Source organism: Castanea sativa, chromosome 1 (genome assembly GCF_040712315.1).
Source record: "Castanea sativa cultivar Marrone di Chiusa Pesio chromosome 1, ASM4071231v1".
NCBI lineage: Eukaryota > Viridiplantae > Streptophyta > Magnoliopsida > Fagales > Fagaceae > Castanea > Castanea sativa.
This window is the reverse complement of record NC_134013.1, coordinates 58,040,533-58,056,542: the sequence shown is the minus strand read 5'-3', so window position 1 is coordinate 58,056,542 and position 16,010 is coordinate 58,040,533.

Below are 16,010 nucleotides of genomic sequence, written 5' to 3'. Positions count from 1 at the left end.
TAATGAAATCCTTTTACAACTAATTTGGCTTTATAGCACTTACTACCATCATTCTCATTCTTTATTATGTATATCCACTAATTGTGCAAATCCTTCTTTCCTGCTGGTAGTTCAATTAGTTCCCAAGTATGATTTCCCAACAAAGAATCCATTGTATCCTTCATGGCTAACGGACACTTGCTTGAATTTTCATCCTACAATGCTTCATCATAACACTCTGGCTCATCACCATTAGTCAACATGATATAATTCAAAAATGGTAAATAACGCTGTGAAGGTCTAATAATCCTAGAATATATATGGATAGTAGCTCCAGGTTTACTATGATCTACTTGTGAATTTATATTTTTCACCCCTTTAATGGACCGTACTCTCAATCAATTCATTTAGGTTGACAAACTTAGTCTTCTTTGATCTATCCCCATAACATATGGCACTATAGTTGACCTATCCTTATACATAACATGTTCATTAAATATCACATTTTTACTTCTGGTGGTTTTTCGATTTTGTTCATTCCAAAACCAGTAGCCAAATTTCTCATCACCATAGCTAATAATTTTTTTTTACACTTTGTATCAAGTTTATTACGTGCATCGGAATCAATATAAACAAAAGAAACAGAACCAAAAACTTTCAAATGAAAAAACTTTACCTATTTATTGCTCCAAAACTCTTCAAAAATTTCGAACTCTAAGGGAACTAATGGTATTTGGTTTATCAAGTAAGCTGCAGTATTAACAGCATCGGCCCAGAAAGTTTTTGGTAATCCAGCATGCAACCTCATACTCCTAGCACGCTCATTGAGAGTTTTGTTCACACGCATGCTCGACCACACCATTATGTTTTGGTGTTCCAAGAATGGTCTTCTCCATCCTAATTTCATGTACAGTATAATACTGTTTGAACCCTCCATCTATGTACTCTCCTCCATTGTCTAATTTCTGACATTTTACCTTCAAATTTGTTTATGTATCAACGATGGTCTTTCACTTCTTGAAAGTCTCAAATACATCATATTCATTTTTCAGAAGATAAACTCATACCTTTCTACTTTAGCCATTAATGAAAGTGAAATAATAGCTTGAACCTCCAAGGGATGCAACAAGAGAAGGCTTCCATAAATCAGTGTATATTAACTCTAATTTTCCAACATTCAAGGTTATGCCAATTTTCAAAAAACTCACATTTTTATGCTTTCCCAAAACGCATTTTTCATACGTTAAAATCAATGGAACTCAGTTATGGTAGTATCCCTTTTGGCACAAGCATCTTCATCCATTTCTCACTCATGTGACCAAGTTTGTGGTACCATAGGCTTGCATCATTGCTTGTTTTTGCAATTGCAATTGTATCTCTTGGACTTGAGGTCATATACAAAACAAAATACCAATATTATCTTTCCACGAGCTAGTATTAAGACTCCCTTTATAACATTCCGTGTACCACCAACAAAGAGTATTGCATGCCCTTCATCATCAAGTTATCCAACAAAAATTAGATTCCTGTTGAGGTTAGGAATATGTCAAACCTTATGCAGCAGCCATACAAACCCATTGGGCAGTTGAATCCGTATGTCTCACATACCCATAACATCCAAGGCTTTTCCATCAGCCAAATACACCTTACTGAAATCACCTCCAACATAATTTTGTATGATTTTTCAGTGTGGAATGGTATGAAACGAAACTCTAGAGTCCAAAAATAAATCATCAAGAGGACTATTTATTACAAAAAGTAGTGCATCATGTACCTCTTCTATTACATTATTTGCAGAGTCATTTTCATTCTTCTTCTTAAGACTTTTGTAGTGCCTCCTAATGTAGTTAGCCTTGCCACAGTTCCAACATTATACTTATTGACCAGATCTAGATTACATCTTGTACTGATTTGAATTTTTGTCATGTCCTCTACCCCTTCTCTTAAGGTTTAAGGCAAAACTAGATCTTGAGGTTTCACCTGCATCTAATTTGCAAATCTCCTTGGCAATTAGATCTCGTATGTCATTGTACTAGAATTACTTACTTCCATTCTCATGGTCTCCCAACAGTTTGGCAAAGAGGCCAAAATGATCAATGTACAGTCTCATTATCAAAATCAAATATTAAGAAGGACAATTGATTTGTGATGATGTTCAATTCGTTTAGATGCTATGCTACTGATGCATTCTTTACCATTGCTAGATTAAATAATTTCTTCATCATATGCGTCTTGCTGTTTGCTAACGGCTTTTCATACATACCAGATAAGGCCGCCATCAAACCTATAGTGGTCTTCTCCTTTACAACGTTATGTGCAACCGATCTAGACAAGGTTAATTGAATAACCCCCAACACCGATCTTTCAAGAAGTTTCCAATCATGATCATCCATGCCTTCTGGCTTTTCACCCAAAAGCGACTTGTGTAACTTCTTCCTATACAGGTAATCCGTGATCTTCTTCCTCCAAATCCAAAGTTTGTGCTATCAAAATTTTCTATTCCAAACGCCTTTCTAGTTTCCTTTTCCATTGCTTTTGCTTAAACAATCACTAGGGATAAAAAAAAAACCTCATTCAACTCCCTAACCCTAAGCTTTGATACCAATTATTGGGAATATATATAAATTCCAAGATCTATGAGATTTGAAGACAGATAGAAAAATAACACACACATAAAAGGCAATCACACGACATAAGAAAGTACATGGTTAAGAAATTTGCCTACGTCCATAGAGTTGCAGTAATTTCACTATTTTCAAAATATACAAGTTACATTGGTACTTGGGATTAAGTAATGTGTTTGAGCTTGGTGAGAGAGTATAATTATGTGTGTGTGTGTGTGCGTGCGTGTGTGTGTGTGTTTAGCAGTTAGTTTGTTTCTCAAAAAAAAAATCCTCTCTAAAACAACACATAAAGCCCTAATATGAAACTACGGTATTTATATCGCACATAGCGGATTCTATCAACCCAAGCCTCCAATCCATGGATTAAACCTTAGAAAATATCGCATTAATATCATGACACTTTAATATCAAGTTGGGTCATAATTTGGATCAAACACAAGTTAGGCAACTAAAGTATGCAACTACCTAGGGATGAAACCAAGTGAGGGCCTAAAGGGGCTCGCCCCCTCAGTCTTAAGAAAAAAAAAATATAAGTATATTTTTTTTACAATTTTATATTTGGGCTCCCTCCCTACAATTTTAAATTAATTACAATTTTCATTGTTAAAGCATTTGCATTGGTTGTAAAATAAAATAAGATCTCAAATTTATCCAATCAACTCCAAAATACACTCACATTAGTCTATGTATTAATGTGCAAAAATACATAGATTGATGTGGGTGTATTTTGGAGTTGATTGGAAAAATTTACAAAATTACTGTAGTTATGCAAAAGAATACTTAATAATTATTTAGATTGAGGGCAGTGATTTTTGGTTGAGGAAGAGAGAGATGATTTGGGATAATAATAGGAAATATTATTCTTATGAAATATAGCATAAAATAGATAATCTGATGTGAGGTATTTTGAAAAGTAAGTATATAAAATAGAAAATGTAAATTTTTACGCTAAGATAGACAAATATTTTTGCATGAGCTAATGCAAATACTCTGATGTAGTAAGAAACAATGGTGTTTTGTGTCTCTGTCTATGTTAGTAGATGATTAACATAGACTGAGACAAATTTTATATAAAAAAATTGGTGTAAAACATTTTACAAATTTATCAAAGAGTTTTCCAATCAAAGAAAAAGATTTTCATATTTGACCACATTTTCCAATTAAACAAACACTTGAAAATACGAAAAACAATTTTTAGAAAATATTTTACAAGCAAACAAACAGAGCGTTAGTGTGATTGGGAAGAAACTTAAAGACTATTTTGTAAATAACATTTCAACCTCCACAACATACCACCTCAAGATAAGCATCATGCTAAATCCTACTTCCCTCATGCCACCACTAGCCTTGCTTCATGCAATCTCCATCTTTCTCTTGCCACCTTATGCTTCCCTTGTTGCCACCTCTTACTTCCCTTGTAAACATGTTTCACCCATGGTTAAAAAAATTAGAACGGTCAAAAAATTGAAAAATGGTATTGTTTTTACCGGTTGAACCAATTGTTTTTATAGTTGAACCACTGATTTTTAGCGGACTAGTTCAGGGTTTGGTTCCTGATTGAACCGTTTGGTCCAATCTTGTTTTTAAAATCATGGTTTCACTCATTAGTTTGTGAGAATTACTGCCCCATTTCGACCAAAAACTTAGGGCGTAGGCATGCAAAATCTGAGATAACAAGAACATGAAACCATCTTAAATCACTCTACTAGTTATCTCAAATTGAGTATTTTAGGTACAAGTCAATACCTATGCAAGTAGGGATAAACCTAAAAATATTCAATTAATCATCTTAAATCATTTCACTAATGATCTTGACAACTCATATTAAAATCAGTTTAAATTTAAACTCATTTATAAGATAGCCCATGTAGACGATTCATGGGCCATGAGTAATGGTTGGGTCAAATTTGGCCAAATTACTATCATATACCAAGTTAGACTTGAGAATGAATTCTTATTATATTGGTATGTGTAAAATTATAGAAGGGACTGCCTTTATATAGGTATACATGCGAGTATTGTACAACTAATTATAGGAGTGTAGTACAAATGAAATACAATGAACTAAGGATCCATCGGGTTAACAATTAACATACACTAACAATCATAACATCAAAGTAGGTGATTTTGTACCTTGAATAGACAATTCAGAAAACCCATGAAAGAGTAAAAAAAAACCAAATGGCTATGGCACCCGAGTTCTTTATCCAAACTCACTGAAAATGGAGTACCATATTATGAGCCAATGTAAATGACAGAGAGGAAATCCGAAATCATAAACATTTCAACTAGAGTATGCAACCTGGATCCCATTTTTAGCAATTTGAAGTTGTTGTTTATTTATTTTTCTAGGCGTCGCAATCTTAATCTGTTTTGGCCCCATTTGGTAGAACATTTTAAACACATATTTTCAGTTTACATTACATACATTTTCACACATTTTTTCACTCACACATATTTCAAAAAAATACAAACAATATTACTCAAACTTCTCTATCAAGCGGCATTTACTTCCATCAGAAATCTACAAGCAAGGCAATGAGGTGTCACTGCAACGGTGCAACCAAGAAGGTTGACTTTAGTTAGAGATGACGGGAGGTCATTGAATAATATCTTTTTCGACAAGTGGAAAGAAAATTCCAACACAGTGAAGTTTCGCGGTAGTGAGGTGATAGACTTCCAAGTCCTTTTATTTTTTTAAAAAAAAAACTATTTAGGTTTGTTAGATAAGGACGAAAAGGAAAATAATGGAAAAATGACGATAGAATTAAATAGTGGGATGACCATTTTCTTAGTTTGGTAAAGAAAAAACTCTTATCCGAAAGAAAGAGAGTTAAGATTTTTCTTCCTGGGCTCAATTCCCCCCCGCCCCCTCTCTAAAAGAAGAGAAAACAATGCAGAAAAGTTCCCTAACGAAAAGAAGACAAATTTACGATTTTTCCCATGCTTTTCTAATGTATTTATAAGGTGCCATTTGTACTAATTTACTCACTTTATTTTTTTCTTATTTAAAATAGAAGGATAAATAATAAATTTAATATACGTTCATTAGTTTTATAGTCATAGTCATCTTTATTAACTTATCTAATTACATTTTTTTTTTATATAGTAAGGACATAATGATAATGGTAAGTGTAAGTGCACAATTGTACCCGGACCCAAAAACAAGTGATGGGTTCAGGCCCAATGAGCCTTATACAATGAAATTTGTAGAGTGTGAGTTTGAAACCTAGGTTTGGGATGTTGGAAGTTGATTAACAGGCTAGAGTGCCACAATCTATGCAAATGATAAATAAATATGACAAGGAAGTCACCTCGGACGTAAGCCGATGACAATTTGTATAATACTTATCTTTCTATGCCAAAGATTACAATTCTTAGTTCTTTTTTAGCTAACCAGTAGGTCCCCTCTTCTTTCCTCTCTCGTCTTCTTATATACTTCTTCTTCTTCCCTGTTTCATCCACGTGTCACACAAATCTTCCTTTTAGATACTTGTCCCATCCACCACCTTCTTGAAGTCTTCAAATAATAGCAGGGAGGTTGAATTCTACCGTTCAGAGGTCATTTCCCCATTAATGCGGTGGTAGCAGCTTTTTTCTCAGATATTTCTTACACGCTCCTGCTTCTAAAGGGTGCTTGGATCACACTTTTACCCACCAGTTCTTCCAGAATTATGCCTCTAACCCGTTTTTGAAGCTCTAGGGCCGTTGCTGGGCCTGTCCGAGGAGATACTCATCCTCGGACAACTCCTCGGACCTCCATAGTGCGGACTGACTTGTGGGCCTAGAGAACCCGATCAAACAGACTTGTACCAACCAATCAGGCCCAAAACCCAAACGTTTGCTCAAGCATTTTTACCACCCACAGTAAGTGCAAAACTTAGGTATGTCTTTTTTATTTTTTAAAACAAAAAGATATATATATATATATATATATATATATATATATATGTATGTATGTGTGTGTGTGTGTACTTTTCCTAAGTTTTAACCATAATACTGATAATAGTAAATTTAGAAGACAATTTTGTTTCAACCTTTCATTCTTCAAACAAAAAAAGGAGGGTCATATATATATATATATATATATATATATCAAATTCACTTTTCTATCATCTTGCCAAACTCAAAACACACACACACAAAACAATTATGATTATGATTATGATTATTTTATTTTTCTCATATTCTTATAGTGTAACCTTACCCGAGGAGTCAGGATTAGTATTTAGTTCGATGAAAAATATTTTACGATTGTAAAATATTTTTCGGTGAAAATATTTAATTTCCAGAAAAGAAATTATTTGCAAATGTTTGGTTGTATTCTTAAAAATATTCTGGAAAAATATTTTTTAGTATTTGGTTGGAGCCCTAAAAATGCTACAGGAAACATATTTTCTATTATTTTCTCATCTCTCAAGCACGTATATAATTTTTTTTTAAAAGAAATTTTTAAAAATAGTAATTAGGGACTGGTAGCTGACAGCCACTAGCCACTGACGGCAGTGGTTGGCCACCGGAGATGGCGGACTTTAGTGGGGGTGATGGTTGGGTGGCAAAAAGTGGTTGGGAGGGGGGGGGGAGTGAAGGTTCGGTTGATAAATTTTTGGTGAAACAAAAAAATGGTTTACAGAAAATGAAAATATAAGCCAATTTTAATCATAAGTTCATTTATTTTACTATCAACTGAAAATAATTTCCAGTTGAACAACATTTTTTGTCGCCCTAAATACCTATAAATGTGAAGAATACTTTTACTGAAATCAATTTCTGTCAACCAAACACAACCTAAGCTTAGAAACAAACCAGTGGCCTTACCTCCTGATGAAAAGTTATAAGTATCCATGGGAATAATAAACAAAACAACATATGAGAATCACTGCATGACACCGACCCCCAAAAGAAAAAATTAAAAATTTTTTTTACGCACGGTCTATGTGGAAACAGTTTATTTAGCTAAAATTAAAAACTTTTTAATGAAAATGTAGAGAAAAAAAATAAGTTAAAAGCCAACTGATTAGTACAATGAGACTTATGAATAGTACAAAAAAGTGCAATGAAACTCATGCATAGTATCCGTTTGGATACAGAGTAATTTGGCTGCGTTTGCATTTTCACGTTTTTTTTTTTTTGTGCACGTGTCGGGGCAAATGCTACTGTTCATAAACAGTAACCGTGAATGGTTGACTTTTCAGCCTTTTTATCACATTTGTGGGTCCGTGTACTGTTCACGGGACTCACAAACTTCACTTTTCAGACAATTTTTTTTATTAAAAATGGGTCTCATGGCATTCACGCATTTAAAAATTATTTTGCTATAGTGTTTTCAGTTTTCAGTTTTCAATTTTCAATTTTCAGTAATAAGTTTTATCCAAACGGATCCATAGTAGCAAAAAGAAGCTAAAAATTCAAAAAAGCTGAATTTTTTATCACATCCCAAACAAACTCGCAAACATTGGGATAGGCCATATACATCCAACTTGACACTGACTTAGCAGTCTCTGAAAACCCCTAAGATGCTGACTAAAAGAGCTGCAAAATGTAAATTGAGCAGTGAAAATCAGAATAAAATTTGGAGAAAGAAAACTCATTACTGAGACCACTAGCATCTGAGGATCAAAAAAAAAAAAACTTACATATTCAAACACTACTTTATCTATTTTACTAACATATTTTATAACTTATTCTACATCTCAGTTTTTATTTTTACATATAACTTAATAAAATAATATAACTATTAAATAAAATAATATAAACATTATTTTATGAGAGAGGAGGAAGGAGACAAGAAAGGGAGGCAACCAATGAGAAGAGGAGAGTGGAGAAGTGTGAAGAAAGAATTAATTAAAAAAGGCAAGCAATGCCACAATGAGGTTGTATTTAAACAACCGCTCACTGTAGCTGGATTGCATTAGATATGGCAATCCGATTGGAACTTGTTTTGGTAAATTTAGTGGATAAAATAGCAATCGGAAGGTTTTATACCCAATGCTAACGCTTCTGATACTTCTTTTTTGTTTTTTTGATGGGATGTTTCTGATACTTCAAACCAATGCATACTGTCAAAGAAAATGTACATTGTTTTTAATTCAGAGTTCACATCACCGCCGAAATTTTCCTACTGGGTAGTCTGCCGTGTAGATTGCGGAATTAGCCTACGAGTCAATGACAGTTGTTGTGTGTTCCATTTCTTATATCTTGCATGTGCCACATGGAAAAAATGCTTCACCTAATAATGGAATCATGGCGTGCTTCTTGTGTCACTCACTCACTCCAATCCATTACATCTGGTGCCAGAGGTGGTTGCAATATTACTGATATCACATGGGTATCAGTCCCACATTTGTAGGTTTATCTAATGAGATGATAGTTCATGTGATATAGTACACAAAATAATGAAGAGTAATGTTAACGGTGTCAGTTACTCAAAAAAAAAAATTATTAACGAGTATTTTTAGAGTAATAATTAACAATTTATTTAAAAAAAAATTTGACACAACTTTTATAAAAAATTGAAAAAATTGTCAAAATATTATTTATTTTATTTTTCATAAATTTTTTTAAAAATAGATGGTTAATTATTGCTTCAAGATATCCTCTAACATTTCCCAATAACAAATCCCCAAACCCTAAAATACGTTTGCTAGGGATTTGGATTTGCAGCACATGTAACCGAATTCCGACTATGCTTTGAATTACTAAAGTTCACATTGACTAAAGTAGAGTTTCTTTCATTATTGACGAAAGTTGACCTTCATTATTTCTTTTTCACGTTAAGGAGAACAAAACAACATAAATAAAGGAGAGTCACAAGATAGAGTATTAGTGTGTTGAAGACTTTGGAAAAGGAAACTGTAAGTGATGTCGGGTGAAACAATTTAGGATGCATTTTGGTTTTTTTTTTATACAAGATAGAATTCTACTCTAACTTAATCTAAGGGTACGTTTGGTATATTGTAATGATTATTACATGAGAATAGGAATAAGTATTACAAGGAATACATTAAGTTGGAATATAATAAGTATTACTATTCATTAGTTTGGTAAATATTTAGAAATAGAATTCTGAATATGCATCCACAATTTAGTAGAGTATAAAAAGAACGTGTAATTAAATCATTTTTAAATTAAATTTCCTAAAATACACTTATTTTAGAGTGTTCAAAATAGAGCTAATAATTAACAACAAGGAAAATTTATTTTTTTTTTCCTTTTGAAGATGTGGCAACTAATGGCTTTTTAGGAATTTGTTTTAGAAAGTTACTACATCAAGTGAAGGAATAGATATTTAGTACTTTTGATAATGAATAATTATTCCTCATTTTGAAAAATAGCTATTCATAAGGAATAATTATTCATTGTAATAAAAACATAACCAAACAACCGAATAGTTATGCAATAGGAATATCTATTACATTACAGTGTCTATTACCGTCTACCAAACGTGCCTTAAGTGTATATGTGTGTGAAGCTCCCTCTTAGAGACTTGAACTCTGGCCCTTGCCCCCCACACCCCACAAACACTTATACTTATTATGTTTTAGTGATTTAAATATGGTCAATTATATATGATGACAATTGAGTAATTATGGCTCTAGATTACATTTGAATTATAATATAAATTGGTTGGTTTAAGTTTTACTCCATTAATTTTTTGTAATATTACACCGCTTCATAGTTTTTCATTAAAATAGTATAAATTTGACAAATTAACCTTTGGATTATATTGTCTTGATAAGTTGATATACTCTCTACGTTTGTAAGATATCAATAGGATTGGAGATCAATAACTATCCCATTATTAAATGTTTAAATTTCAAGTATTTTTAAATTTAAGATTATACACAAACAATTATGAACTTTGTAACTCAATGGCAGGCCAAAATGGGCTTTTGCCATTTTCGCGAAAAAAAATCAGCATGTTGCTCCATTTTCCAAACTAATTAGAGAAATGTCACTCTTTTGAAACTCGATTTTCTCAAAATCAAGTTAAACCTTATAGCGACGTTTTAAGGAGCCTATAGTGACGTTTTTAAGGACCTATAGCGGCGTTTTGTAACTCGAGTTCCATGAAGTCGAGTTATAGGTAAAAAAAAAGAAAAACTTGCGTGTAACTCAATTTCATGGAAGTCGAGTTACGAAACGCTGCTATAGGTCCTTAAAACGTCACTATAAGCCCTTTAAAACGTCGCTATAGAGCTCCACAATTTTTTTTTGAAACTTCATTTTGAGAAAATCAAATTTCAAAAGATGGGCATTTCCCTAATTAGTTTGAAAAATGGGGCATTTGCCCATTTTCGCCCTCAGTAGCATAATTTGCTTTCCTTTTATATACACAAACATGAGTTTACTTATTGGATAATAAATAACATCTCATTAACACAAAATTTGTCATGCATATTAAGAATAAAGAGAATATGAATCTAATGGTGAAAATTTTAAAATTTTAATCTAATAAAAATTTATTGAGTGAATCGTAAAGAGGTGCACTAAGTGTAACTTGATCCAGAATCATTATAAATATTATTTAATCTAGTATAAAAACATTTACTAATATTTAAAATTAAACTAAATAGAATTCTAGAAGTTTAGTTTTTTTGGTTTATATAACCCCTTATAGTAAGATTATTAACGGGGCAAATGGGATGAGTTTTTTTTTTTCAATTATAAATAGTATGAGTTTTTGGTATGTAAAAACTTAAAGGATTAGGTTTTGTAGGTGGAATTGCTTGGGAAGATAGGAATCATTTATGTATTTATTTTTACTAAACTTAAATTCAATGTACTTTGTTTTAGTCTCATTTAATCAAAAGCATTTAGATTTTAGAGCTTCTTGCCAAATTTCTATTTTGGTATCAACTCTACTTCTAGCTTCGGACACTAAAACTATATCATTTGTGGAAGACATATACTAAGGGACTTCCTTTTAAATCAATTTAGTGAGCTCTTCCATCATTAATGCAAAGAGATATTGACTTAATGTTGATCCTTGATGAAAACTTATAATGATAGGAAACTCACATGTGATTCCTCTTGTTCTCACACTAATTACAGCTCTATCATACATATCCTTAAACAACTTAATATTGCTTTAGAGAAATTTCTTTCTTTTCCAAAACACACCACATTACTTCTCTAGAGGCCTATTGTATGCTTTCTCTAGCTCAATGAAACCATATGAAGATCTTTACAAGTTTTTCTATATTTTTCTATTAGACATTTAAGTTGGAAAATATAGCTTCAATGGTAGATCGTCCGGGCATAAAACTAGATTGATTTTTCGATATTGTTGTCTTTATGTCTTAACCTATATTCAATGACTCTTTTTCAAAATTTCACAATGTGTCTTATAAGTTTAATTCCACAGTAATTTGTATAGCTTTAAATATTTTAGCTATCAAATTTAAATATAAAATAGATTTTAGACTATCATTCGATTCTATATATATGATGGTGTACCAACCAACTTTAATTTTCAAGAAGATAACTGTCACCCACTATATCTGATTTTCCATTTCAATGGTCCTCCATTAGTCTAATTATTTCCACACCTATAATTTTGACTCCCCCACCCCGAAAAAGAGTGTGGAAAAAAGAAAAAAGAAAAAGCAAAGACGGTGGCAAAATGTTATGGTAAAATAATAATAATCCACCGCCGGTGTACCACTACCATGTGCCCTCGGCCCCTTGTATGCGTCCCATAGTGCTTGACCGGACCGCTAAAAATGTCAAAAGATTTAGGCCCATAGAATAGATATAAATATTAATAATTTAGGGGCCCCAAGAAATTTATAGAAAAAAAAAAAACCCTTTACAGCTTTTTCACTTTCACTTTTTCCTCCAAAAAAAAAAAAAAAATCACTTTTTCCTTTGTCAGTCGCCGCGGTAAGTCTTTGGGTTGAACGAAATTGAGAAAGTCGGTTGGTGAGTAATACTATTTACACTACAAAATTACAATAACTTCGAAATATTCCTAAACTAACATTTCATATCATTTAAATTGAAGATTGTGGTGGCGCTCATATGTGAATTGACATATTAATATATGAAATGTTGTGACTCTTTTTTTGAAAAATATTTTCCCCTTTTCATATTAAACTAGGGGTGTTATGCATTATATATATAGTTCGATAATTGAGGTGAGAGAATTTGAATAATAATTCTTGAATGTCTTATTTGTGTTAGTTGAGGTAGATGAATTTGAATAAAGATTCCCAAATGCCTTATTTTTGCATTCAGGAATTATTATTCAAATTAAGTATTACAAATTTAAAATTATATAATATATTACATCATTTAGGAATAGTTATTCTTTTTAAATGAAAAATAACTATTACTTTCCAAAAAGACTATAATAACTATTCATTTATAAGGCTAGTGGGAACATTACCAATTTCTTTGTTTGATTTGACCCAAATTTTTGATTTATAAAATGAATCATTTACAAAAAAAAAAAAAATAAAAAATAAAAACTTTAGAAAACTATCATATTTTTCTATATTGGTAGTGACCTTAAAAATGAGATAGAGTTTTCAACAATTTCCATACGGCCTTAGCTCTTAAATTTTTTTTTTTAATTTATTTTTTATATTTAAAGTAGTATGAGATAGAGTAATTTTTGTGAAAAATAGTCATATTTTTAATAGGATTTTTAATTGACAAAGATAATTATCCTTTTACTTAATTTTTTTTATTGTAAATAAATATTGAAAAATGCAAACAATTATCTTTACAAAAGGTTTTCCATGTAAACATACTGATTTAGTGCAACAAGAAAATTCTTTCAAGAGCTTCATATATTCTCTCTTGTTAATAGTGAACTCTACAATTTTTTTGCCTTCATTCGTGACAGATATGAGTTCTCTTGGTGTTTTTTTTTCCTGTTTCTACCACTACCAACACCGCACTAATTTTGAAGTGACCCAATTCTTGATTGATAAGTTTTATTAATTACTTAAAATTGTTTTAATTCTCCTAGCACCGCACTAATGAAGAGATGGCACTAGAATGCTAGGTAGCATGTTCTTATTGTTTACAATTTTAGTTTGATATTTATAAAATGAGTAACCGTATTTAATGTTAGTTTTTCTTTTTAACTGTTTATATCCATTGTACTAGTGGGTAGAAAGTACAAATTTATTCTTAAAATAATCAATTAAACTACGAAAATCAAATTCAAGAGGAAAAAAGTGGCAGAGGGAAGAAAAGGAGAAGGCTTTAGATTAATAAGTAATGGAAAAGTTTAGAATTACTTTCACAACTTCTTACCATAATTATGACATGATAAAGTGTAATTGGTGAAAAAAAAAGAGAAAATTTAGTACCACAACTTATAATTTCTTTGCCACAATTGTGACGTGACAAAGTGTGAATAGAGGAGAAAAAAGGGCGAGTCCATATGTAAATGATAGGCAACCATTTACAATTTGCCCCATTATTAAAGTTGTGGCAAAAAGTCGTAAAATAGTATGTGATTCTAGAACTAAGTAAAAAAAAAAAAAATAGTGAGTCCATGTGAAAATGATGGTTAACTATGTACTCACAATCTGTCATTTATAGTTGTAGCAAAAAAAATTGTGGAATAATTTATAACTCCTTTGCCACAACTGTGACGTGACAGAGTGTGAATGGTGGAGAAAAAAAAGGCAGGTCCATATGTAAGTGATAGGCAACCACTCATAATCTGCCCCATTATTAAAGTTGTGGCAAAAAGTCGTAAAATAGTATGTGGTCATAGAACTATTTAAAAAAAGATAGTGGGTCCATGTGAAAATAATGGTTAACTACGTACTCACAATCTGTCATTTATAATTGTAGCAAAACAAATTGTGGAATAATTTGTGGTTCTAGAATTACTCATAAATAATCTGGATAGATAGTTTAGAAAGTTTATCGGTTTTTCCATTTATAGATAATAGAATGCTAATATAATACTTTTAAAATGGTACTTTAGAAGACTAAAATATGATGTCATTCCATCTCTTCATGATTCCATTTCTTTGTTAGGACCAAAGTGATAAATTTGAATAGGTACCTAATTCCAATTTACTATTACATTACTTATTCCTATTACACTGTAATCATCGTTATAGTGTACCAAATGTGTTTTTACTAGTCAAAAGTTTTTTAACTGAATTGACATCTCCTTATGTACAAAGTGCTTGAGATTCTAGAAGGAAAAATGTTCGAATTACGGAGTTAGCAGCATGTTGTAATTATTTCTAAAAAAAAAAAGTGTTTTTACTAACATTCTAAATAGAGTAATATTATAAGCACAAACTATTTTATAACATTTTTACAAATTGTTGATGTAGCAGATTTTTATTGATTCTCCTATGATGGGCCCACTATTGACATTACATTTTTACTTACCAATAACTACTCATTACATCAACAATTTGTAAAAAAGTTTGTGTACATATAGTTACTGGTTTTAGCATTTTCCTTTCAAATAACATAATACACAATTAGGTCCAAGATAAGTGCAATTAAGGCATGAAAAACATAATAATTCTGATTGAAGCATGCCAAGGCAATGGGGTAGTTAGGATTTGACTTTTGGGGGGACAATATATAACTAAGATACTTGTCCTCCTAAAGTTGTGGACATATATAGATACACACGTTATGCACTCGCATAATACTCAAGACTAATCATTACCGTTCCCTCTTGGTGCGGTGGTTACTTTACAAGTATAAATGCTTGTGGGGTGTGGGGGGCAAGAGCCGGGATTTAAGTCTCCAAGAGGGAGTTTCATACATATATACACTTAGATTATGCTAGAGTAAAAATTCTATCTTGTATAAAAAAAAAAAAGAAACTAATCTAAATAATAAAATGACATTAATATAAATACCAAATGAATGTTTTTTATATAGAAAAAGTGGTATTTTAATGTTATAAAACCTATAAAATATGACATCCATTGTATTTGATTTATTTATTAAGGTTTTTTTTATATAAATAAATTGCGTTGTAATTATTTTTTTCATTATCAAATTTCATTTATAATTATAATTTGATTAGTTTTAGTAATTAAATATAACTTTAAGTACAACTTATGTTAATTTTTAAACTTATAAAATGATTTAAGTTTTCACAATTTTAAGCCGTAACTATTTGTACATCTAAAACTTTAAAGTTCAACAAAATCAAGATCAAATTATGAAATATAATTTTATAATTTTATTGCTTATAAATTCATTCTATGAATGATAATAAATTATTTTATAAGAGTTTGAGCTCTTAACCCTTTTAAAGGTAACTTTTTTTTATTTGTATTTATTTTATCTTCAAATTATAAACTTTTGCTTCGTTATTTTCTTTAACCCTCCTTTTTCTTTGGTAACTTTTTGACATTAAGAAATACCGGTAATATAGGAAATTTTTTTCTTCATATGTTTCAA